We start from the raw sequence: 24,141 nt of genomic DNA, 5'->3' as shown, positions 1-24,141 counted from the left end.
CATTAGTTGCATACGGTTCTTTGTCTAGAGTTTAACCCTACAAAACATTTTCCCTTCCTGTCCGTAGGTAATTCCAAAGACATTGTCATGTTTCCAGTCTTTTTTATGCAGCAATCAGACTATAAACTTTCTAATGGTAACCATCATGCTTCAGAAAAAAATTTAATTATGTATCAAAGCGTATCAGAACAGGAGAAATTATTGTGGTTATAAAAATAAATAAATAACATTGGAAACCCAGTGTAATTATATGTAACCATAAATAAGCTTTACAAATGAAACATTATACTAATTTACATATGTCCTATCAAAGAAACTTCTCACTAATTTTAAAATCACTTCTATATTTTTATGTCCATAGTAAACACATATAAGCACTTTAAATAGCTAGTGATTGACCTATTCTCAAATGTAGCTAACATTTTGTGCTCAAATTTTCTATATAAAACTTTTTGAGAATTAATTTCATTCAACCTGCATTTATTATGAGATTACTAACTACTTACAGTCTCTTGTTGAAGCCTTCAAGGAGAAAATGCATTCAAATACTCTTGTTAGAAATATTTAAGGATAATAAATGATTTAATCATTTTGTTCAGGAAAGCTTTTGACTGAGAAATGTCTGCATTTATCTTTGAAGTAGGCAAATGATTCTTTTTTAGGATCTAGATTGTTCGGCTGGAGATTGTATAATGTGGCATTTTATGTATGTGAAAATATGTTCATAAAGCCATTAAACTAAGCTTTATCACTTTCCTTTGTTAAATCTTTGGTGAGGTTAGTTACTGTTTTAATCAGAGAGTTGTACATGCAAACTCAAATAGTCCACTTAGATAAACAATGAAGAAGAATTATCAATACTCCTCTCTTTGGGATGTGATATCAAAGCCACTTTAAATAAATATCCAAGTAAGCAGACTGAAGCTAAGGTAACATTGAAGTTTCTTATAAGAGGCAAGTTGAGCAAAGGATCTCCTTTGCCACTGAGCTAGCTCAGAGAGGCTTTGGGAGCTGCTGGTTCACATTATCCCAACTTGGAGTTCAGTGACTTCATTTTGTTGGTACTGTAAACTCTTCCATAGTGGGAGTAATTACACCATGAAAATTGGTAAATGACAAGTCAGAGACTTTGTTCCCTGGGGAGCCGGTTGCTCAACACTTAACACAATAGCACTGTAGAGACTAAATATTGACTCCCAGGGTTGCTTATTCAGATCTACCAAGTGAATGCTGTGACATTCGTTCCTTGTGCTTGGAGCTGAGCAAATCTCTTCTTCACATAGCTTATTCATAGGAGAGGGAGGAACAATAAGACCTTAAATAGATCTCTTTTGAAACCCAACTGAATGGTTTTTTACATACAGAGGTGAGTGCAAAAAGATTCGATGGGACTTGAGCTCCACAAGGACAGTGACAGATCCTAAAAGTCTGGGCACAGGAGTCTCTTCTGAAACTGATACTCTAGCCAAGGACCACTCATGGAACTGGCCTGGAAACCCTGCACAGAAGTAGCCTATGGCATTTCAGTATCCAAGTGGCCTCCATAGTGATGGGGATAGGGACTGTCTCTGACATAAACTGATTGGCCTGCTCTTTGATCACTTCCCCCTAAGCGGGGAGCAGCCTTACCAGACCACAGAGGAAGACAATGCAGCCACTCCTGATGATACCTGATAGACTAGGGGAGGAGGACCTCCCTTTTCAGTGGACTGGGAGAAAAAGAAACAAGCATTAATAATGAGAACTACTTTAATGTACTCATCTCCATTTTTTACTATGAGTTCTTTGGCCCACTGCATTTAATTACTGAGAATTGGATATTATTAAGGGTATGATTTTTTTCCTCTATGAGAAGGAAATTAACTTTCCATTGGACAACCTTTTTCTACCTACATGAGGCTGGGTATCTCTTTTTGCATAGTGGTATTCGGTGATATTTCTAGAAAGAGTAACTGCTTAGACCAATTATATGAAAATTAGATATTGATTTATTTAATTCCAACATTCTGTCCACAGCTTCAGCTCCAGGATTTACTTGTGCATGTTTTCCCTGCAATCATATGTGATTTCACAATGGAAACCATATTGTTCTGAGTAGACCTTGGTTATGTATATCCATCCCTCCAACAAGATTGTGTGTGTGTGTGCCTGTGTCTCTGTGAATAGTCCATATCAATTCAAGTTGGATTTAGCCTAATAGAATTTGAGAATTTCTGTAGCTGTGTAACAGCTTCCCATGAGTTGGCAAAGATATACATCATCATTTCTCTCTGCTGAGCCAATACTTGCACAATTACTGATATTACAAGATGAAAAGAAAACAAGTAGGAAATATATTTGTATCTTAAATTCTACTATCCCAAGAAGGCAATGAAGATACTCAAACCAATATAATGATTAAGTGAATTTTAAGGGCGATATACAAAATGTAATTCTATGGTCTCCCATCCCACATTTCAAATCACATTATGTAAGGAAAACTTAAAAAAACAGTCACAATGGAAAATGAGATATTTCACCAGCAAATGTGCGCATACAAATCCAATATCCTGATTCCAACAGTAAATGACCATAATAAGATGCTCTACTTTATACATACATCTTCTATTTCCTAATTATTTGATAAGGTAATTAGCTGAAAATTAAATTTCCTTTTTACTTGAGTGAAATCATCGTGTTGATTTTTTTTATATTAAAGTTTTTAAAAAAGATTTGGAGAGGATGAGTGGTTTTCTTTTATTTAAAATCTACAAATGTGGTCTGCAAACAAATAATTCCCCATTTTAATCTGAAAGTCTGAATAAATTCTGAGACTTGCCAATGTCTCACATTCCTTTTTCTGATCAGAATCAGGATTTCTTTATCTGCTTAACAGATCTCATTAATTTTCATGTTCTCCTATTCTCCATCTCTCTCTCTTCCTTCTTCCCCTCTCCTTTCCTCCTTTTCTCATTTTTCATCCCCTTTTTCTTTCACTCTTTTTCCCTCTTCCCCTCATCCCTTCTTTGTCCTGTCTCTATAAATGGAAAGTTTGTTTTGTTTTTATAGTTTTAGGAGTAATATTTGTTTAGTAAAAAGTCTCTTGTGAGTCATAAGTTTTAAAAACACCATGAGTTAATTGCACACACATACAGAGAGAGAGAGAGATAAAGAGAGAGAATATTACATGACTACAGGAAATCAAATTCTGTTAAGTGAGCCAGTGTGATTCCAGGACTTTATACTGGTTTCTTCAAAACCAGTGATTATTTGACTTCATTATGTTTATAGGTTAAGTTTTATTATCTACTAGGTTATTTTAAATAATATTTCATTTATAGTAGTCAAGCTTTTCTTAGTTCTTTGAAGATTTCTGTCATTTGTGTCTATAGCTGATGAATAAGTGTCAGTATTAAAATGTCCTGGTAATATATGTTATTTGGCAGAATAATATGTAGCCCTTCCCATTCAATATTGGTCTATACTTTGTAGCACTCTTTTCATTTTATGGGTTGTAAAACCTAATTTTTTGTATAGACTTGGATAAGAATCTGACTTGCCTCTTATATTCATATTCAAATATTGACTGGTTAATAATTCCTTTCCTATCTTTGTGACCAAATATCTAACAAGAAACAACATACGGGAAGAAAGATTTATTTTGGCTCCTAATTCAACTGTGCCAATCAATCACTGTATAGAAAATATAGAAACTGGAGCATGCTTGGTGCTAGGCAAGAGGAGGCTTCTTTATACCTCAGAGAACTAGGAAGCAGAAATTGGACACAAAGCTCATCCAGGGTATGAATTTCAAAGGAAGTCCCCTAGGAATCCAGCCAGTGCCAATTACTCTATAGTCACACCAAAAGCTGGAAACCAAGCAGTTAAATTGTGCTTATGAGAACATTTTGCATCAAAACCAAATGAGTAGATGTACCACAATTTCTGCATCTACACAATGGAATATTACTCAGCAATGAAAAATAAGGAAATCATGAAATTTGCAGGTAAATGGTGGGACCTGGAATGGATCATCCTGAGTGATCTGTCTCAGAAGCAGAAAGGCACACATGGTATATACTCACTCATATAGACATGTAATATAGGATAAACCTACTAAAATCTATACATCTAAAGAAACTAATCAAGAGAGAGGACCCTGACTAAATGCTCAATCCCCATCCCAAAAGGCAAAGAGGAAGGGCATCAGAAGAAGAAGAAAACAGGAAACAAGCTAGAAACCTGCCACAGAGGGCCTCTGAAAGGCTCTGCCCTGCAGACTATCAAAGCAGACGGTGAGACTTATGGCCAACTGTTGCGCAGAGTGCATGGACTCTTATGTAAAAAGTGGGAAACGGTAAGATCTGGAGAGGACAGGAACTCCACAAGGAGAGCAACAGAACCAGAAATTTGAACACAGGGGTCTTCCCAGAGACTCATACTCCAGCCAAGTACCATGCATGGAAATAACCTAGAACCCATGCACAGATGTAGCCCATGGCAGTTCAGTGTCCAAGTGGGTTCCATACTAATGGGAAGAGGGACTGCCTATGACATAATCTGATTGGCCTGCTCTTTGATCACATCCTCCTGAGTGGGGAGCAGCCTTACCAGGCCACAGAAGATGACAATGCATTCCTGATGAGATCTGATAGACTAAGATCAGAAGGAAGGAGAGGAGGACCTCCCCTACCAGTGGACTTGGGGAGCGGCATGCATGAAGAAGGGGAAGGAAAGGTGGGTTCAGGAGGGGAGGAGGGAGGAGCTTATGGGGGATACAAAGTGAATAAAGTGTAATTAATGAAAAAACAACAACCTCAAATGAGACCTCTCTCTCCTACCTTTTCCATCCACGGCTCATGAGGCAGAGACATTGTAAGAATCTGTGGGGAACTAGTATAAAAAAGGTGTCTTCTGAAAATCATGGCACCATTGTTGTCATGAACTAATAGTGGCTGTGGGTATACAAAGCTACACAAGATCAAGCCAGTCCAAGATGTAACAGGGTTGGGGGAGGTACCCACAACTCAGCCCTAACTGCAGAACATTGGCAGTTAATATCTTCTGGACAGGAAAACTCGGTTTTCTTCCAGGAAGTAGCCCATGGTAGGTTGATCGAGTGGATAATACTACATCCCCAAACTGTGCACTCTGTACTATGAAAGTGGGAGTGTGATGTGGCAAAGGAAAAGTTTGAGAAGTGTTAAATGGAGAATGAGGAGTTGGTATGATCAAAATACATTGCCTCTATGCATGAAATTCTCAAATAATTGCACATATTTAAATTTTAACATTTTAAATATGTTTATATTTAAATATAATAAATGGGTTGAGATTCATAGGTCAAATTAAATAATGATAATGGTGGGAAGGATATTTTAGCTAGCAAATATTTGAGACTACACCACCGATACAGATAACTTGATCTTTACTGGTTTATTGACAGAGGTTCTTTCATTGTAACACAGGCATCCTCAAACTCATGCTGTTCTTATCTCTGCCTCCCAAATGATTGGTTCATAAATGGATACAACCGTACCTCAATTTTTAGGAAATGACAAATATCATAGAAGAAATATATTTGAATCCTGGCCATTGACTTGGCTCTGACATCTGAAAAGATCCCTATGTCTTCAAACAAAGCTTATCTCCACACGTGGGCTGACTCTAGCATGCTTATACACTCTTCTTATACACTCTTCTTGCTTCCTCAGATTTAGTGTAGCCTCGGACACAGATGTCATTACTAAACTCATTCTAAATTTATGAAGCTAGCCATGAGGACAGTATAAACACATTCATGCTTAACATAAAACAAGCATTTATTAAGCATATAAATGTTCTATCTCTGATCTCTAAACAAAATTATTATAGTTACTCTTACATTTGAAATTGTGTTTCTTCTAAACAATTTGCATTGTTATCAACACATTTCAAATAAGTTGATATTCCTGGCAACAGATTTTAAAAAGTGGCTTCTCTTTTTCATAAGCATCACTGTGAAGAACTTTGGACCATCCTGCCCCCTCTGTTTGTTTTCTTAATAGAAATGCTGAATATGAATAACTTCACATATTTCACACTTTAAATGTCAAGAAAAATTTTATATTATCAAGTGAGTGAGTGCATTTTGTAGGCTTTGTATTTTTATCATGTTTAATTGTGAATGTTGTAAGCACATAGAATTCTCAGAAAATCTAACAGGCACATGGTACCAGTGATCCAAATTTAGCTATATTCTCATTTGGCATGTTTTTCTACGGACTTTCCTTTCCCAATTAAGCCATGCAAATTAAGCTAAGCTCTTCAGATCCTGGATCTCAGCCTGATCTCCTCCATCTCTTTCAGTTGTTTCTCATCTTTCCCATTGCTTTGAACTCTACCATAAAGATGTTCATGAAAACACACTTGCTTTAGAAATTTACATAATCACCATAATGTCTGAATTTATTTTAAATTATGATTTCATTTCTGTTGATTAAAGGAAAATGGGTTGGTAACCTTTTCCTTGTATATGACCCAATGTCACCCAAACATGTTGTCAAGCAATTTGTCTTTGTGTCCTTGTCCAAAGGAATGTTCAAAAGACTTTGCACATGGAATGTTTTCTGTCTCTTGAGAGATTCATCTCTCTCAAATTAGTCATCTCCACACTTGAAGGAATCACCAGTGTTAAAATTGTCTGAAACGATACACTGTCCAAATAATGTGTATATTTGTACAATGAATATTTCTCTCATCTTTTCATCATAGCTCTTCCTTTCATCTTCTGGGTTGGTAAACTTAAAATTTGCTATATTTTCTTGGAACTTGCATCTTGACACTGATGTTTTTTTATACTCCATAACATCTTTGCTGTGTATGACATCCTTGGGTCACACTTTCTCTCAGAACTTCATGTTCACTGTTGTCAGTCTTTTGTTATTTGATGTTGCCCTGGGAAAGTCTGACACCAGCCTCACTTTTCTGTCTCATACATAACTTTTTTTCTGCTTTGATGCCTCTCCTTGAAGTGCATTATATTTCTTAGTGTCAATCATTCCCTAACAAACTTTGTTGAAGCACAATTTGCAACGTAATGGGCCAACTGCAGGAGATTCTTTCTTTTAGAAAAATCGCCTCTTGACTGCGTTTTCATCCCATTGCTGTGAAGTTTACTTTACACAATACACTCTATAATATAAAGCTGTTACTCTGTCCAGTGTCTATAATTTGTGTTGACTTTAAACTTAAGGAAGACAGTCTGCTTTGGGCATTGTGATAAAGACTGACACATAGTGCCCCTTCTAGTTGCAGTGTGGAGCCAAGTGGCCTGCCTATATTAAAGGTTTCTTCTGTTTATTCTCCCTTGAAACATACTACTGCACCTAAGACCCTAAATTACCCAACCGCTGATTTCAAACATATTTCAAAGACTTGTAGTAAATTTTTGTTATGAATTTAATTTCTTAAAGCAGTTTGAACTGAAGCTGGAAAGATGATTCAGCAGTTAAGAGCACTGGTATTTTCTTCAGAAGACTCAAGGCTCAATTCTCAATACCCACGGGGAGTCTTACAAACATTTGTAACTCCAGTTCCACTGGGGATTCTGATGCCCACTTCTGGAGTCTGTAGGTACTGCACACATATAGTACACAGATAATACATGCAAGCAACACACACACACACACACACACACACACACACACACACACACCACATACAGCACACATACACACACACACACAAATAGATCAAACCCTGGGAGAATTCTGTAATGTCCATGGATTGACTAGCAGATTTTTGCAGGAAATTTGGTCTGAGCTTAAAACTACACCTAAACATTGGAATCTTCTATATTGTGGTGCAAAGATAGAGATAGGATAATAGGCAGAGGTGAAAAGCAATGGTCATGACTTCGTGGCTAGCATTTGGTCCTTGTTCATTGATACACACAAATTCCATGCTCAAAACTTGTTTTACATGACTTTAAAAAAATCAGCCTATACTATTTCAGGCAGGACACAAATAATGAACACATTTTAAATTAGCATATTGGCCTAGAAAGATCTTTCCTTAATCCTTATGCATATTATATTTCACTCTTAGCCCAGTCTCTGAAAGTGTTAAGGGCAGGCATTTCTAAAATCTCTGGTTTTTCTTTTGTGGTCACAGTGATTATACTTAGGCCTTCTTTTATGTCTGTAATTGAATTTCAGATCATGTCTATTCTCTATTCTGCTGCTGGCATTTTATTTGTTAGTTTGGAAATCATGCCATTTTTAAACTCAGTACCATTCTTTGACTCCTCAATCCTTTTTCTGTTTTCCTTTCTTCTTACTTTTTATATAGCATTAATATTTCTCTAGCACAAACCCCCTCAGGAACATTTTTGCCTTTTCTTCCAAACTGAACTCTTCACCCACCAATGCACTCTTTTCTTTATCTTTTTCCCCCTTACTTCCTACAGTTGCAGCAATCTGGTCATCTTCCCAATTGTTTTCCTTTCTGTTTGTAAGATGAACAGCTCTACGACGAATTTATGAGAGCTCCAGGTGGCCTTTCCTTAGCATGCTCCTGTCATATGTAGAATTGTAATTGAGCCAGTATGGAAATAAACTTGCTTCACATATTACCAGGTTTCTATAGTTTAAAGGTCTGTGTGGAAGTTATATGGCAGGTAGTGGAGGATTCCATTGTAACCCGGGGAATGTGGCCTTCCAAATCTTGCTTCCATGACATGCAGGGAATATGATAAGCTGTGGTTCTGTCAAGGCCACAGAACTGGCATTTGTCATTCTGCATTATTATCTTTCATCAGCCGCTCGTTGCCAGTCTGATTACTCACAGTCCATCTTTCATTGCTTGTACTCGGGATTTGTCATGATGCTCAGGCTATTGTTTCCGCACTAACGCCTTTCTGAGGGGTCTGTACCGACCTGAGATAAGCCCACTTTTCCTTGATAAGTGAGATATCCAGGACTACGTCTTTAATCTTTGTACTTTCGCTATTAAATTTCCCTGTTATATGTGATTTTTGTTTCTAAGAAAGAAAATTCTAGTGTACTCCATCATCCACTTTCTAAACTTTTCCACATGGCATTATCTCTTGTAAATGGAAGTATTGCATACATGTTATTGGAAGGCTGCAAAGATTGAACAGGTGCAAGTAAAAGATATAAAAATAATGTCCTTGCCAGTCCCCTTCAGGGCACATTTCCTGCCATGCCTCCTAGTTCTGATGGCCTGGAGGACCATCAGAGGTTCTGGAGGTCTTTTATTATGGACGCGAGGGACTCTAGTCTTCATCTTTCCCTTTTAAGTAGATTTTGTTCATTGGCTAGCTATCCTGGCAATACCCTTGAAGCTGAGATTGCAAGGGCTATGTATTGATTAGAAAATTAGGCATTCTGACTTTCACCATTAGAGTTGACATCATCCCTCAAACTCTAATGCCTCTGATCTACACATGCCTGTCACTTCCATGTGGTGTCTTCTGCATACACTGTTAAGAACTGGATTTATTATTCTCTTGCTTTTAGTGGTTGAGTCTGAGCTATCTCTCAGCATGTTAGCATTCCGTACTAGGCAATTCCTTCAAACAGTTATAATGAAGAGTCTCTCAGTAATTTGCTTTCATACTCTGTTTGTTCCAATCTATTGAGATGGACAGCAAGCTCATTTTTGTTTACTAATAGTAAATATTAAAGTCAAGTTAGTTTACTTTTGAAAATTAATGATTATGGCAATTTATTATTTATCATATTATTATTTATTGAATGATTAAAATTAATTATGTTCACTATATCCTCAGTGGTATGTAAAGGAGAAAGATGTATCAGGAATTGCACAAATTCTCAACTATCATAAATCACTTATGCCACAAGGAGGAGAAAAATGGCTTAATGGATTCAACCTCCTGCATAAGATGATCATGAAAGAACAAGTAGACTCTCAGGCAATAAAGGGGATGTAGCAGTCCACTTGTAATCCAAGCCTTGGAAAGCAGAGCTGGAGGATCACCAGAGCAAGCTGGTTAGCCATGTCAGGTTTGGGAGACTCTGTGTCGGGACGAACATGGAGGAGTAACAGAGGATGATTCCAGCCTCAACTTCAAACCTCCACATGCATGTACACACAAGTAAATACGTACCAAGCACATGTGTGCACATTCGTGCATATGTGAGCTCACACACATGCAAAACTACAAAATCATACATGTTCACAACACGTAAAGTAGCACACTGGCAAAAGACATGCACTGATTAACTTGCTGCTTGGGGAAGACAGGCACGATGGTGGTGTTTGATTTTGAAATGTATTCAAGTGTTATTTTTAAATGTAGCAAAAGAGGATGACTCTGGGTGACCTCACATCTTGCACATTGTCCATTAAGCCGTAGGTATCAGAATCATAGACCTTTGATTGACTCCTACACATGACTTAATTTCATCTGTCCACTCACTTCTAAGTGTACAGTTGTATGAAACCTTAAATTTCCTTGAAATGCTCCCAGATGGATGCAAAATAGACCACATTTCGTGTTCTCAATGTCCAGCTGAGTGTTCTGCTCTTCCATCACTTCCTTACAGTAGACACTCATATTTCCATCTTTTAAGTTTGTCAGCTCTGCTTTCTGCAGTTTTTAAATATGACTTATTACTTTATATTAGTTCTATGTGTAGAGATATGGATAGTGTGTAAATTTTTAGTTTACTTGAATCTTCTAGAAAAATGCTATTGAATAGATATTAACACTAATCTGTGCTGTTTAATCATATTATATAACTCTTCTTTCTCTAATTGCACTCAGAATCATATGTCTAACCATCCATGTATTACATTTTGGAAATTGAAAACATATTCTCAATTTACAATTTTTCAATATGACATATTTTTTTATAATTTCCATCTCAGTAAAGGTATTATCTTAAATGTCATGCCTAATTACTTCTAAATTAGACCATTTTTTCCCTAAAACACTCTTTTTCAAAAAGATAAGACAGTATTCCTGTATTCTGTGCTAACATGATCATATGTTAACTAATTTAAACAACAGATACTTTGGTAAAGCACAATAGGTTATTTACTTTGTTGGACACTAGGGACTTTAATTTTTATAAATAATTGAAAGTGCGATTATAAAAGGAAACATTTACACAGCTGTTGAAGGCGAAACATAAAACTGAGGACCTTCGGTAGCATAAAATGCTGGGCTAATGCTGCAGTTTGCATGGGCCTGTGGTACTTCACATAAGAAAAGTGTAACATGTTTTACAAACTTTAAAGTTTTTGTATATTAACTGTGTTAACATTTGAAAAGGGCTACAAAACATATTTTAAATTTCCCCTCTTTCATCACCTTATGTGGATCATATCCATTTATAATTATCTCCGATACACGTTTGTTGAAGCAAAATATGGATAAGTTTTACAATAAAATCTACATACTCAGAAAAAATATGCATATTGAAGCCTTTCAGGGATTTAGCAACAGAATAATAGTCATGAAAGATTAATTTTCAAACCCCCTTAGCAGATTTAAATGGCTCTTGGCTCTCTGTGATGAAGCCTTTCATTGTTTCTCAAATTATGTTTAATTTATTTTTATAAACTGTATCTAGAGTCCCCTGACAGTGATGACAGATGCCTGGAAAGCCTACATGATATATAAAAGCCCACATTCTAAATTTCATCTTTCTCTTTCATCTCATATATTCTAGATCATTAAATTCAACATGAAGTTTTATTTTAAAATGAAACTCCCAATTCTCCATTAAGAATGCTAGAGCTCAAGCACAGGAAACGATGTCACAATGCGTGCATGTCTTTATTAATCAAGGATGAAGTCCCCCTGTGCCTTCACACTCCCATCGTAACTGAGTGTAAGCAGGTACTTTCAAGTTTAGAAAGATATTTAAAAGTGAGCTTTAGAGCTTCTGAAATGTTTTCACTAATGTAAAAATAATGCAACGCGTCCTTCCTATTAGCACCATTTTCCATTATTTTCATGGTGATTGCTTATCACATCTTTAATAACATGCTGTATAGAACTCCTTTTCACGTCCTTCAGCTTCTGCAAAATCCTAGATGTGCACATCGCTTATGCATGTGCATTCATCTTTATTGTCAACCTGTTACCTAGGTCAGAGGCCAAACCCTTCAAATCCCTGGTCACCTCTGTGTATTGTCATTAGCATCTATCTTTTTGTCTTTATGTGGTTGTTCATTTTTCTTCATGTTCCTTTTTATTAACTAAACATCCTTTTTATTAACTAAACAACCCCAAATATGCACGTGACATGTACATCCTCACCATCCATCTTCTCTCTCTCTCTCTCTCCGTGAGTGTGTGTGTGTGTGTGTGTGTGTGTGCTTCATGGTAATATTTCAGTCTTTCTTCTACATGTTCTTTCAAAGTCCAAATATTCCAGATATTTTTTTCCTGCTACTTTCCTTACATTTAAAATTAATAAACCAGGAAAGTAACACTATAAAAATGAGCTTATTCTATCATTACACAGCCATTAAAAATCCAAATTATAGCCACATCCTAAAGTTCCACCTTCAAATCTAATAACACTGCTATTAATATCAACACTACTAGAAATAGTACTTGAAATTTTGGCTAATGCTATTACTTTTACCATGTAATTATGTACTGCAGAAGTGAAAAATATGAATTTTGATAGCCTTGTCAAGAAATTTAATATTCTACAAATATTGTAATTAAGTAAAAAATGTGGTTGGACAATTTAGTATTTTTTTGTCTTTAAAATATTCAACAAACATTTTTTCTCATTATAATGTGCAAAACAATATTGCTCTATGGTGATTTTAAAATAAATGCAAGGTAGTATTCTGTTTGCATTTATTTATTCATCTATCTACTTTTCTATCTAGGTATGTATATATTTATGTGTGTATGTGTGGAAGACAGAAGAGAGCTTGTAGGAGTCAGCTTTCTCCTCACATCATGTGGGGATGGGGAATTGAATTTGGGTTGTTGGGCCTGGTGGTATGTGCCTTGCCTTAGCTACCATTCTATTGCCCTAAAGACACACCATGACCAAGGCAACTCTTACAAAAGGAGGCATTTCATTGGGAGCTCGTTTACAGCATTACCATGACAGGTAGCTTGACAGCAAGCAGACAGGGATGTGCTGGAGCAGTAACTGAGAGCTTTACATCCAGATCAATAGGCAGAGGCAGAGGCAGTGAGAAAGAGCGAGACTGGCCTGGAATAGGCCTTTAAAACTCCAAATTCTACTCCTAATGATACACCATCTCCAATAAGCTCACCCCTTCTAGTCCTTCCCAAATGGTTCACTGACTGGGGATGAAGAATTCAAAAACATGAGAGTGTGGAACAAATCCTCATTCAAACCACCACAAACTTCTGCCTGCAGAATCATTTTGCCTTTATGTAAATACTATTTTAATCATAAATAAATATTGTAATAATCATACAAAGTTACTTTAATATTTCATTTCAATTATTTTTAGTCCAGATTTATTTCAGGACACATTATATGTTTCAAAGGTATATATGTGCCTCCTAGTGTCTACATATGTGAAAAAGAGAAATAAATGAGAGATTACAAGGACTAGAAGCATGGTTTTACAGCACAAATATATTTCCCCTGGAATTTATAGATGTACACAGAACTAAAAAAAAGAAGAGAAGAAAAATATTGTGGCGAGCATACTTTGTTACAGTATTTTTCTCTGCTTCATTTAACATTTATGCGTTCAGTATATATTACTTGTTTCATCTCTAAAAGCATGGGATTTTCTTTTCTTTTAGGACAGTAGAATTTTCACAAGAAGAAAAATATAAAGGCTCATTAAACAATTAATCACCACACCATGAAATGGCATAAGCTCTATGGCTGTGTAATGGAATTGACTGTGATCAGGAAGGTTGTTTGGAAGAGCAAATAATATATGGATAACTGGTCAAAGACATAAGATGAGAGACAGACAGACCGACAGACAAAGAGGTGTGTGTGTGTGTGTTTGTAGGAACACTGAAGTATAATGAAGCCTAGAAAGAGTATCTTAGACAAGGTGGTCTCTTGTATTGAGCATAATAACATCATCTATCATCATTTAAGCACTAGAGAAATGATGAGGACATAGAATAAGGATGGGTGACGAAAGACCACTTATTTGTAGCCTCAATCCTATAAGAAACAGTTTTGTTCTTTTTCTTAAAGCAATGGAGTACATAGCTAAACAGAGAATTCTCAATAGAGGAATATCGAATGGCCGAAAAACACTTAAAAAAAATGCTCAACGTCCTTAGTCATCAGGGAAATGCAAATCAAAATGACCCTGAGATTTCACCTGACACCCATCAGAATGGTTAAGATGAAAAACTCAAGTGACAACACATGCTGGAGAGGTTGTGGAGAAAGGGGAACCCTTCTCCACTGCTGGTGGGAATGTAAACTTGTACAACCACTCTGGAAATCAATCTGGTGTTTTCTCAGACAACTAGGAATAGTGCTTCCTCAAGATCCAGCCATACAACTCCTAGGCATATATCCAAAAGATGCTCAAGTACACAATAAGGACATTTGCTCAACCATATTTGTAGCAGCCTTATTTGTAGTAGCCAGAAGCTGGAAACAACCCAGGTGCTCCTCAATGGAGGAATGGATACAGAAATTGTGGTACATTGGAATATTACTCAGCAATAAAAACCAAGGAAGTCATGAAATTTGCAGGTAAATGGTGGGAACTAGAAAAGAGCATGCTAGTGAGGTATCCCAGAAGCAGAAAGACACATATGGCATATACTCACTCATAAGTGGATATTAGACATATAATATACGATAAACCTACTAAAATCTGTACACCTAAAGAAACTAATCAAGAAGGAGGACTCTTGCTAAAATGCTCAATCCCCATTCAGAAAGGCAAAGAGAATGAACATCAGAAGAAGGAGAAAATAGGGAACAGGACAGGAGTCTGCCACAGAGGACCTCTGAAAAGCTCTACCCTGCAGGATATCAAAACAGATGCTGAGACTTATGGCCAATTGTTGGGCAGAGTGCAGAAAATGTTATGAAAGAAGTGGGTAATAGTAAGAACTGGAGAGGACAGGAGCTCCACAAGGAGAGCAACAGAACCAAAAAATATGGACCTAGGGGTCTTTTCTGAGACTGATACTCCAACCAAAGACCATTAATGGAGATATCCTAGACCCCTACACAGATGTAGCCTATGGTAGTTCAGTATCCAAGTGGGTTACATAGTAATGGGGACAGAGACTGTCTCTGACATGAACTGATTGGCCTGCTCTTTGATTGCCTCCTCCTGAGGGAGGAACAGCCTTACTAGGCCACAGAGGAAGACAATACATTCAGTCCTGATGAGACCAGATAGACTAGTATCAGAAGGAAAGAGAAGAAGACCTCCCTTATCAGTGGACTTTTTGCGGTGATGTTTCAAAAGATGGGTTTGCCCTGTCAGACAGCCTTATGGAATGTCTAAGTAGAACAAGTGGTGCAGCGGAGGCTTCAAGGAGAACAGAACTGAGATGTGATTTTGCCACGCTGAGATTAGTAACAGGGTGGACAGGTGAATTTCCACAGAGAGTAAAGGCCGGAAGGGGCATTCATGAAGAAGGGAGAGGGAGGGTGGGATTGGGAGTGGAGGAGAGAGGAGGTTACAGGGGAATACAAAGTGAATTAAGTGTAATTAATATAAATTAAAATTAAAAAAGAGAAAAAAGCAATGGAAAGTACTACTTAATGTCTTTCAATTTGTGTGTGTGTGTGTTTCCAGGTTCTGGTTATTATGAATAAAGCTGTTATGAACATGGTTGAACAAATGTCTTTGTTGTTTACTTGAGTATATTTTGGGTATATACCTAGGAGTGATGTAGCTGGATCTTGAGGAAGCACTATTCCTAATTGTCTGAGAAAGTGCCAGATAGATTTCCAAGTGGTTGTACAAGCTTACATTCCCACCAGCAATGGAGGAGGGTTCCCCGTTCTTCACATCCTCTCCAGCATGTGTTGTCACTTGAGTTCTAGATCTTAGCCATTCTGATGGGTGTAAAATCAAATCTCAGGTCATTTTGATTTTCATTTCCCTTATGACTATGGGCGTTGAGCATTTCTTTAAGTGTTTCTCTGTTATTCTATATTCTTCTACAGAGAATTCTCTGTTTAGCTCTGTTCCCCATTTTTTAATTGAATTACTCGATTTGTTGCTGTTTAACTTCTTTAGTTCTTAATATATTCTGGATATTAGCCCTCTGTCAGATATAGGGTTGATGAAGATCCTTTCCCAGTCTTAGGCTGTTGTTTTGTTTTGATGACAGTGTCCTTTGCTTTGCAGAAGCTTTTCAGTTTCATGAGGTCCTACTTACTGATTGTTGACCTTAGAGCCTGTGCTGTTGGTGTTCTGTTCAGGAAGTTGTCTCCTGTGCCAATGAGTTCTAGACTGTTCCCCACTTTTTCCTCTTAACTGTTTTAGTGTGTCTGGTTTTATGTTGAGGTCTTTGATCTACTTGGACTTCAGTTTTGTTCAGGGTGATAAATATTGATCTATTTGCATTTTTCTGCATGCAGACATCCAGTTAGACCAGCACCATTTGTTGACTATGCTGTCTTTTTTTCCATTGTATGGTTTTGGCTTCTTTGTCAAACATCAAGTATCTGTGTGTGTGTATTTATTTCTGGGTCTTCTGTTTTGTTCCATTGATCCACCATTCTGTTTCTATGCCAATACAATGCAGTTTTTATTACTATTGCTCTGTAGTACAGCTTAAGATCAGTGATGGAGATATCTCCAGAATACTACTCAGTAATTAAAAACAAGGAAATAGAAATTTTCATCTAAATCATGAGATCTAGAAAAGATCATCCCGAGAGAGGCATCTCAGGAGCAGAAAGACACACACGGCATATATTTACTTATAAATGATACTAGACCTATAATATAGGATAAATATACTAAAATGTGTACACCTGAAGAAGCTAAGCAAGAAGGAGGTCCCTGGGTAAGATGATCAGTCCTCACTCGGAAAGACAAAGACAAATGGGATGGATATTGGAAGAAGGAGACAATAGGGAACAGTACAGGAGTCTACCACAGAGGGTCTCTGAAAGACTACCCAGGAGTGTATCAAAGCAGCTGCTGAGATTCTTAACCAAAATTTGGGCAGAGTGCAGGGAATCATATGAAAGAAAGGAGAGATATTGGGACCTGGAGAGGACAGGAGCTCCATAAGGAGAGCAACAGAGCCAAAATATCTGGGCACAGGGGTCTTTTCTGAGACTGATTCTCCAACCAAGGACCATACATGACTGTTAACTTAGAACCCATGTTCAGATGTAGCCCATGGCAACTCAGTATACAAGTGGGTTTCTCTAGTAAAGAGAACAAGGATTGTCTCTGACATGAACTCAGTGGTGGGCTCTTTGATCACTCCCACATCCCAAAGTGGGGAGCAGCCTTGTAAGGCTACAGAGGAGTTCATTGCTGCTAGTCCTTATGAGACCTGATAGAGTAGGGTCAGATGGAAGGGGAGGAGGACCTCCTCTATCAGTGGGTAATGGAAGGAGATGAGGGAGGGTGGGATTGGGAGGGAATGAGGGAGGGAACTATAGCTGGGATACAACATGAATAAATTGTAATTAATATATAAATAAAAATTTAATTTAAAAAAGATTGAGAGTGGCTCCTCAAAGGAAGAACGTAGCCTTTTCCCTTCACAGAAGGCTGAAAAGAACTCCTTAGCTCACAGGGATGGTTGGCTGGATATCACAAGTACCATCGTGAACAGTGCCAGACAGTAAACTGGATGTGATCCCGAAATGTCTTCCCTGGAATGGAACTGAATCAATTCTGACTGGAACTGATAGATACCAAGGTTTTAAAAATTAATGCAGAAACTCACGGTTGGTCAAAGTGCAGAGGATGTATCGTTGGAGTGCTCAGTCACAAAGGAACTTCTACATTCCTTTCCTCCCTGTGTTAGTCTGGGTTCTCTGAAGGAACAGAACTGGTGAAATACATGTATATATTAAAAAGGGAATTCATTAGAATGACTTGCCAGCAGCTGCTCAGGTCGTCCAACAAGAGCTGGCTCACACTGGCAAGGCCGAAAATCCTGTAGTTGTAAAGACCATAGGGCTGAATGCCTCAGTAGTTCCAACGTGGTGGAGCTTCTAGTCTTCAGTGTTGGAATCCTGAAGACATTAGTTTTCATTTGAGGAAAGAAATGTCACAGGAACAAGATAGGTGAGCTTGTCAGTGAACTGAGAGCAAACAGACAAGCAGTAAATATTCCTTCCTCAATGTCCTTTTATCTCAGCTTCCGCCAGAAAACACAACCCACCTTTAGAGTAGGTGTTCCTTGTTCAACAATCTTTTCAATAAAACTCACTGACATGAGTGCCCAGCACCTTGAGTCTTACTTGGGTACAGATGCAGTGAAACTGACAACCAAGATTAGCCGTCGCAGACCTCAAGGTTCCACTTGTGAAAGAAAGAGGAGAAAGATCCTAAGAGTCAGAGCTGGGGTACTTCCGGACACAAAAAGGTGAGTGCTCTGATGAACTGTAGAAGCTGTGGTTGCTTGCACAAGAGCAAGAGCAGAAACATTCCTGCACGGAGGGTGGAACTCTTGAGCCCCCACCTGAAGGGGTGCTGTGAACCCTAGAAGATGGTGTTCTAGGGATGAAAGTCAGTTTGCTTTAGCCATGTGGCCCCTGGTAAGTTAACCAAACTCAATGGCACCCACAGCCTGATCAGTATATGGATACTGCAAACTGGATTCTATGGATTATTACTAAAAACAATTTTAAAAGAAAACACAAAGCGTCAGAGATAGGAAAGCAGGAATGAATTTGAAAGGAGTTAGAAGAGGAGTAGGAATTGAATGTGATCAAAATACATTGTATGAAGTTTGGTGCAGTGGTGCATGCCTTTAATACTGGCACTCTGAAGATTGAGACAACTGAATCTCTGTGAGTTTGAGGCCACCGTGGACTATGCAGTTCCAGACAAGAACTGAGTTCCAGGCTGAGTTCCAGACAAGCTAAGATCACATCACAAGACCCTATTTCTAAATGTATATATTTTTACCTTGAATGGGTTTCATTATCTACATAACATGCTGTGTCAAGTGTAAGAAGTAAGGAAAAGGATAGGTAAGAAGTATTTAACACAATTATATTACTACGAAATTTGAAGTGTTTTACAGTGTGAAAGAGACACTCTCTGTTGGTGTGGACAATAAAGACCTATCTTTGTGGAAATAACTCCGTGACTGATTGGCCTAGCTGACTAATAATAGAACTGTTAGCAAAATGCTGCTTGCTCTGGAAGTCTGAAGTCAGCTTTGTGTTCCAAGGCTACTCTAGTTGTCTCTTCAAGCCACCTCAGCATCTTTCCCATGCTCATAATTGAGATTTTTCAGAGACCATGAGAGAGGGGATCGAGTCACTCTTGCCTTTTAAATGTTTTATAGATCCATCCACATAAATAAATTTAAAAGCTAGGCCAAATTGTGGAATAAATTAAATGTTTCCATTTGCTACATTTTTCTGAGATAAGTACAATTTAGTGTGATTTGACCACTCACACTATAATTTCAGGGTTTGTTCATGCATACAAATTCTCGAGCCCTTTCTCAAACATGCTGTCATCTAGCAGCAAAATACAAAGTTGTGATGAAGAACTATTTACTTTAACCCCCGCAGTAGATCATTTGGACAAAGAGATAGAATTGGAGCATGTGAGTTATGACTATTAATGGCAGGCAGATTAGCTCTCCTTAGTGATGGGGCACTCAAGGCTGCCTTCTTCCTGCTTCTTCCTTTTCAGGCTTACATTCCACCAGCCCCAGGATGAGCAAAGTGCTGTGTCAGTCAGCATGTGGGTTCAGCAGCAGCAGTGTTTGGGCCGACGGCACATCAAAATTCATATTCTTACCTATGCTTTGTTTAGTAATACTTTCTTTGGCTCATATTCATTTTTCTCTTTAGGTTTTAACTATAGACATTAACATTTTAAGGTAGCTGTTTTTATACAACAATGCTAAACATTTTAGAATGGATAAATTGTGTAAAAGACTCAACTAGAGATGAACTCCTCATTTACCTTTATGAATTTTAGTCCAAATTCTTTTAGTTGAGAACCATTGATAAGTGACTCCAGAGAAAGATTCATACGAATTGAAGTTTTAAGATAACCAACCTCACGTTACATGACTTTAATTAGGTAAGGTGAGAGGCATTCAGGAAAAAATATGGATCCATTTAGAGTTATGTTCAAAGACGAATTCATTTTTAGGTCTCTCAGTCTTTCAGGAGGGGGACTGGAACTATCTTCATCAGAAGCTTTAGGGCAAGGATGGGCTTCAGTGAACAGGGAAAGAGTTCCCCTGTCTCCTCAAGCCTCCAACTTCCTTCTCGTTCCCTTCCACATTGGTCTTCCTGAGCCATATGGGATTAGTGGGGTCTGATGCCCTTAAAGATGAGACCAAAACACCGCAATCAAGGCATAAGCCTGAGTGCCTATTCCATTCCTTTGCTAAGTAAACTGTTATTTAATATCTCAGTGTGAAGTTGATGCATTGTGACAGGCAAAATAAAAAGTTATCCTGAGGGATGCTCATAAAAAGAAAGAGACATGGGGGAGGAATAGGGAGGGAGGATGGTACTGGGAGGAGATAGAGAGGGGCCTACAGCTGAGACATGAAGTATATAAATTGTAATAATAATAATAATAATAATAATAATAATAAAGAAAAAAGTTTCAGTACACAAGCCAACCATTTACTTCAGGAATGGGGCACATTGGGTAGAAAGTAAATTCCTAAATTTTCTATTTTAGGTTTATCTATTTTTACTATATTGTACTTTAATGACTTCCATTAAGACTTTATTTTGGTCCTTGAAGTTTAATAGTTCTACAAGTAACATATACAAAGTATCTTTTCCTTTTTATTGATACATTTTACCTGATGACATATTTTATAGCAGTGATTTCTTTCTGTTTCATCATATATTTTGAGACTATTTATCACCCATATTCTCTCATTCTTTGACTTTATTCCTTACTCTCCCATTAACATCTATTCTTCTCCTGGCCTCCTTAATTTTATATCATTTGTATACATATATGTCTATATATGTATACACACACACACATATATATATATATATATGTATACAAGTATGTATCTGTGCACAATTAAATATATGCAAATAAGGTGAAGGATGCGTTTATCTTTTTGAATCTGACTTATTTTGCTTAATGGAGTGGTACCCTCTCACATACATGTTTTATCAAAGAACATGATTCTGTTCTTTGGTATGACTAAATAAGAATCTATGTTGAACATAGAGAATATAGAACATATTTTCTTTATCATTAAACTTTTGGTAGACATCAAGGCTGACCCCATAACCTGAGCATTGCAAAGACCTCCATGATAAGCAAGGCTATGTAATATCTCTTTGGCTTGTTGACTCAGAATCCTATGAAAATAGGCCCAGGAGTGGTATAGCTGCAGCATATGGTATTTCTATTTTTAGTTTTTAACTTCATACTGATTTACATAGTGACTAGACCAGTTTTTGTTCCCTCGAGGAGTTTATGAAAGTTTCCTTTGTTCACAACCTCACTGGCATCTATCCTTTGTTTTCTTAGCGATAGCGATTCTGATTTCTCAGTCTATTTTTAATTTGCATTAATTTTTCTTGTCTCATATCTGATATCACTGGAAATGTTTTGAGGCTTTCCCCTGTTGTATAATGTTGGCTGGAGGTTTCCCATTGTAGCTTTATTATTTGAGCAATGCACTTAATGTTCCTCATTTCTTCAGAGCTTTTTTCTTTATTTAAATGTTTATTTTTATGTTAATTACAGTTTATTCATTTTGTATCCCAGCTGTAGCCCCCTCCTTCATTCCCTCCTAATCCCAGCCTCCTTCCTTCATCTTCTCCCTGCCCCTCCCCCAGTCCACTGATAGGGGAGGTCCTCCTCCCCTTCCATATGACCCTAGCCTATCAGGCCTCATCAGGACTGGCTGCATTGTCTTTCTCTGTGGCCTGGTTAAGGATGTTCCCCCCTCAGGGGGAGGTGATCAAAGAGCCAGCCACTGAATTCATGTCAGAGAGAGTGCCTATTCCCCTTATTAGGGAACCCACTTGAAGACTGAGCTGCCATGAGCTACATCTGTGCAGGGGTTCTAGGTTATCTCCATGCATGGTCCTTGGTTAGAGTATCAGTCTTAGAAAAGACCTCTGGGTCCAGATTTCTTGGTTCTGTTGCTCTCCTTGTAGAAATACTGTCTTTTCCACGTCTTCTTATCTCTCCCTTCTTTCATAAGATTCCCTGCACTCTACCCAAAGTTCGGTTATGAGTCTCAGCATCTACTTTGATACACTGCTGGGTAGAGTCAGAGGCCCTCTGTGGTAGGCTCCTGTCCTATTGTTTTCTCCTACTTCCAATGTCCATCTCCTTTGTCTTTCTAAGTGAGGATTGACCATTTTACCCCAGGTCCGGTCCTCTTTCTTGCTTATCTTCTTTAGGTGTACAGATTTTAGTATGTTTATTCTATCTTATAGGTCTAGTACCCACTTATAAGTGAGTATATACCATGTGTGTCTTTCTGCTTCTGGGATACCTTGCTCAGGATGATCTTTTCTAGATCCCACCATTTGCCCACAAATTTCATGTGTAAATACCACAATTTCTATATCAATTCCTCAGTTGAGGGGCATCTGGATTGTTTCCAAGTTCTGGCTAGTACAAATAAAGCTGCTACGAACATGGTTGAGCAAATGTCCTTAACCCTGAGAAGATAAAAAACTCAAGGACAACACATGCTGGAGAGACTGTGGAGAAAGGGAAAACCTCCTTCATTGCTGGTGGGAATGTAAACTTGTACAACCACTTTGGAAATCAATCTGATTTATCACTTTCTCAGACAATTAGGAATAGTGCTTCTTCAAAGCTTTTACCATGAAGGATGGTGGACTTTTTTCTATGCCTTTTTGCTGTCTCGTGATTATCAAGAGGCCTATAATATATTGATGTAATACATTATTTATTCATTCCTAACTTAATTTTGATATGGTTTATTTGTTTAGAAGCATATCCCTTTATTCTAAATTTTACAGTTTACTGGAGTATAGATATTCCACATAAACCTTGAAGGTCCTTTGAGTATCTGTGGTGTCTGTTAGATGTCTACCTATTCACTTCCAATGCTATTGAGTCTTCTCTCATTGTCTGGTGGTTAAGGAGCCTAAGTTTTCAGAGTCCTGATTTTTGTGTAAGAGCCAGAACTTTGCTTCACTGACCCTACATATTATTTCTTTGTATCCATCTTATAAATTTGTTCTCTGATCTTTTTTTTTTAATTTCCATCTACTTATTATTGTTTCCTTAACATATTTAAGTATATTACATTGCTATTTGTTTTAGATTTATTTTAAAAATGCAGGCTCTCTAGTTATAAACTTTCCTCACAAACAGTTTTTGTTATATACCACAGTTTCTCACATGTTCTGATTTTATTTTTAATTCGGTTCTAGAATTTTACATTTTTATCTCCTTTTCTTGTGACCTTTTCATCCAGTAGTGTGATCGTTCATTCTCCTTGATATAAGTGCTTGTATATAGTTTTTTTTTTTTGCAGTCAGTGCCTACTTCTGTGATCTGCAGGGCTTTAAACTTGGCCTGTCTTAGTCAACAGGAGTGAAGAAAGGAGAGAGTCATACAGCAAGAGGCTGGTGAACTGTGTGCTGTGATGGCGACTCTCTAGCAGTCCAGACATTGGGGATATTTACCATATACTACTGAGCAAAGGTGAAGTGATAAAACAGCTGTTCTAGGAGGCTTATTGTGTACAGCTGAAGGAGAAGGGAGCTGGCTAGCTAGTCTCTGTAGGAGGTCTGTGTAGGGAGCAGTTTCTTTTTTAAAATCAATTTTGTTTACATATTTATTTATTACAACTTATTCATTTTGCATCTCTACTGCAGCACCCAGTTCCACCCACCCTCCCTCTTTTTCCCCTTATGGCCTTTCCTTTCTTATTGCAGGCGTCAGGAAGTGGAGGCTGTGGTTGACAGTTACTGTGAAGCATTATTATGTGAAGAGAATCCTTCCTAACATTGATTGGTACTTGGACCAGGGGAAGGCTCTGCC

The 24,141-nt window shown here is 37.7% G+C and overlaps 1 protein-coding gene across 4 annotated transcripts in view; it reads left to right on the top strand.

The window, feature by feature from the left end:
- Prr16 (proline rich 16) overlaps positions 1–24,141 on the top strand; it is a 204,879-nt gene that overhangs the window by 172,704 nt on the left and 8,034 nt on the right. The window contains exon 1 of one of the 4 annotated variants that reach the window (XM_060377282.1): positions 18,500–18,520. The exons of the other annotated variants lie outside the window; for them this stretch is intronic. The gene's annotated coding sequence lies outside the window, so the exon portion shown is untranslated. Of the gene's footprint in view, positions 1–18,499; positions 18,521–24,141 lie in introns of those variants that run through there. 4 annotated transcript variants of the gene reach the window in all.

The sequence above is a fragment of the Meriones unguiculatus genome, chromosome 2 (assembly GCF_030254825.1).
Source record: "Meriones unguiculatus strain TT.TT164.6M chromosome 2, Bangor_MerUng_6.1, whole genome shotgun sequence".
NCBI classification, from domain to species: Eukaryota; Metazoa; Chordata; class Mammalia; order Rodentia; family Muridae; genus Meriones; species Meriones unguiculatus.
This window is presented reverse-complemented; position numbering and strand designations above follow the sequence as displayed.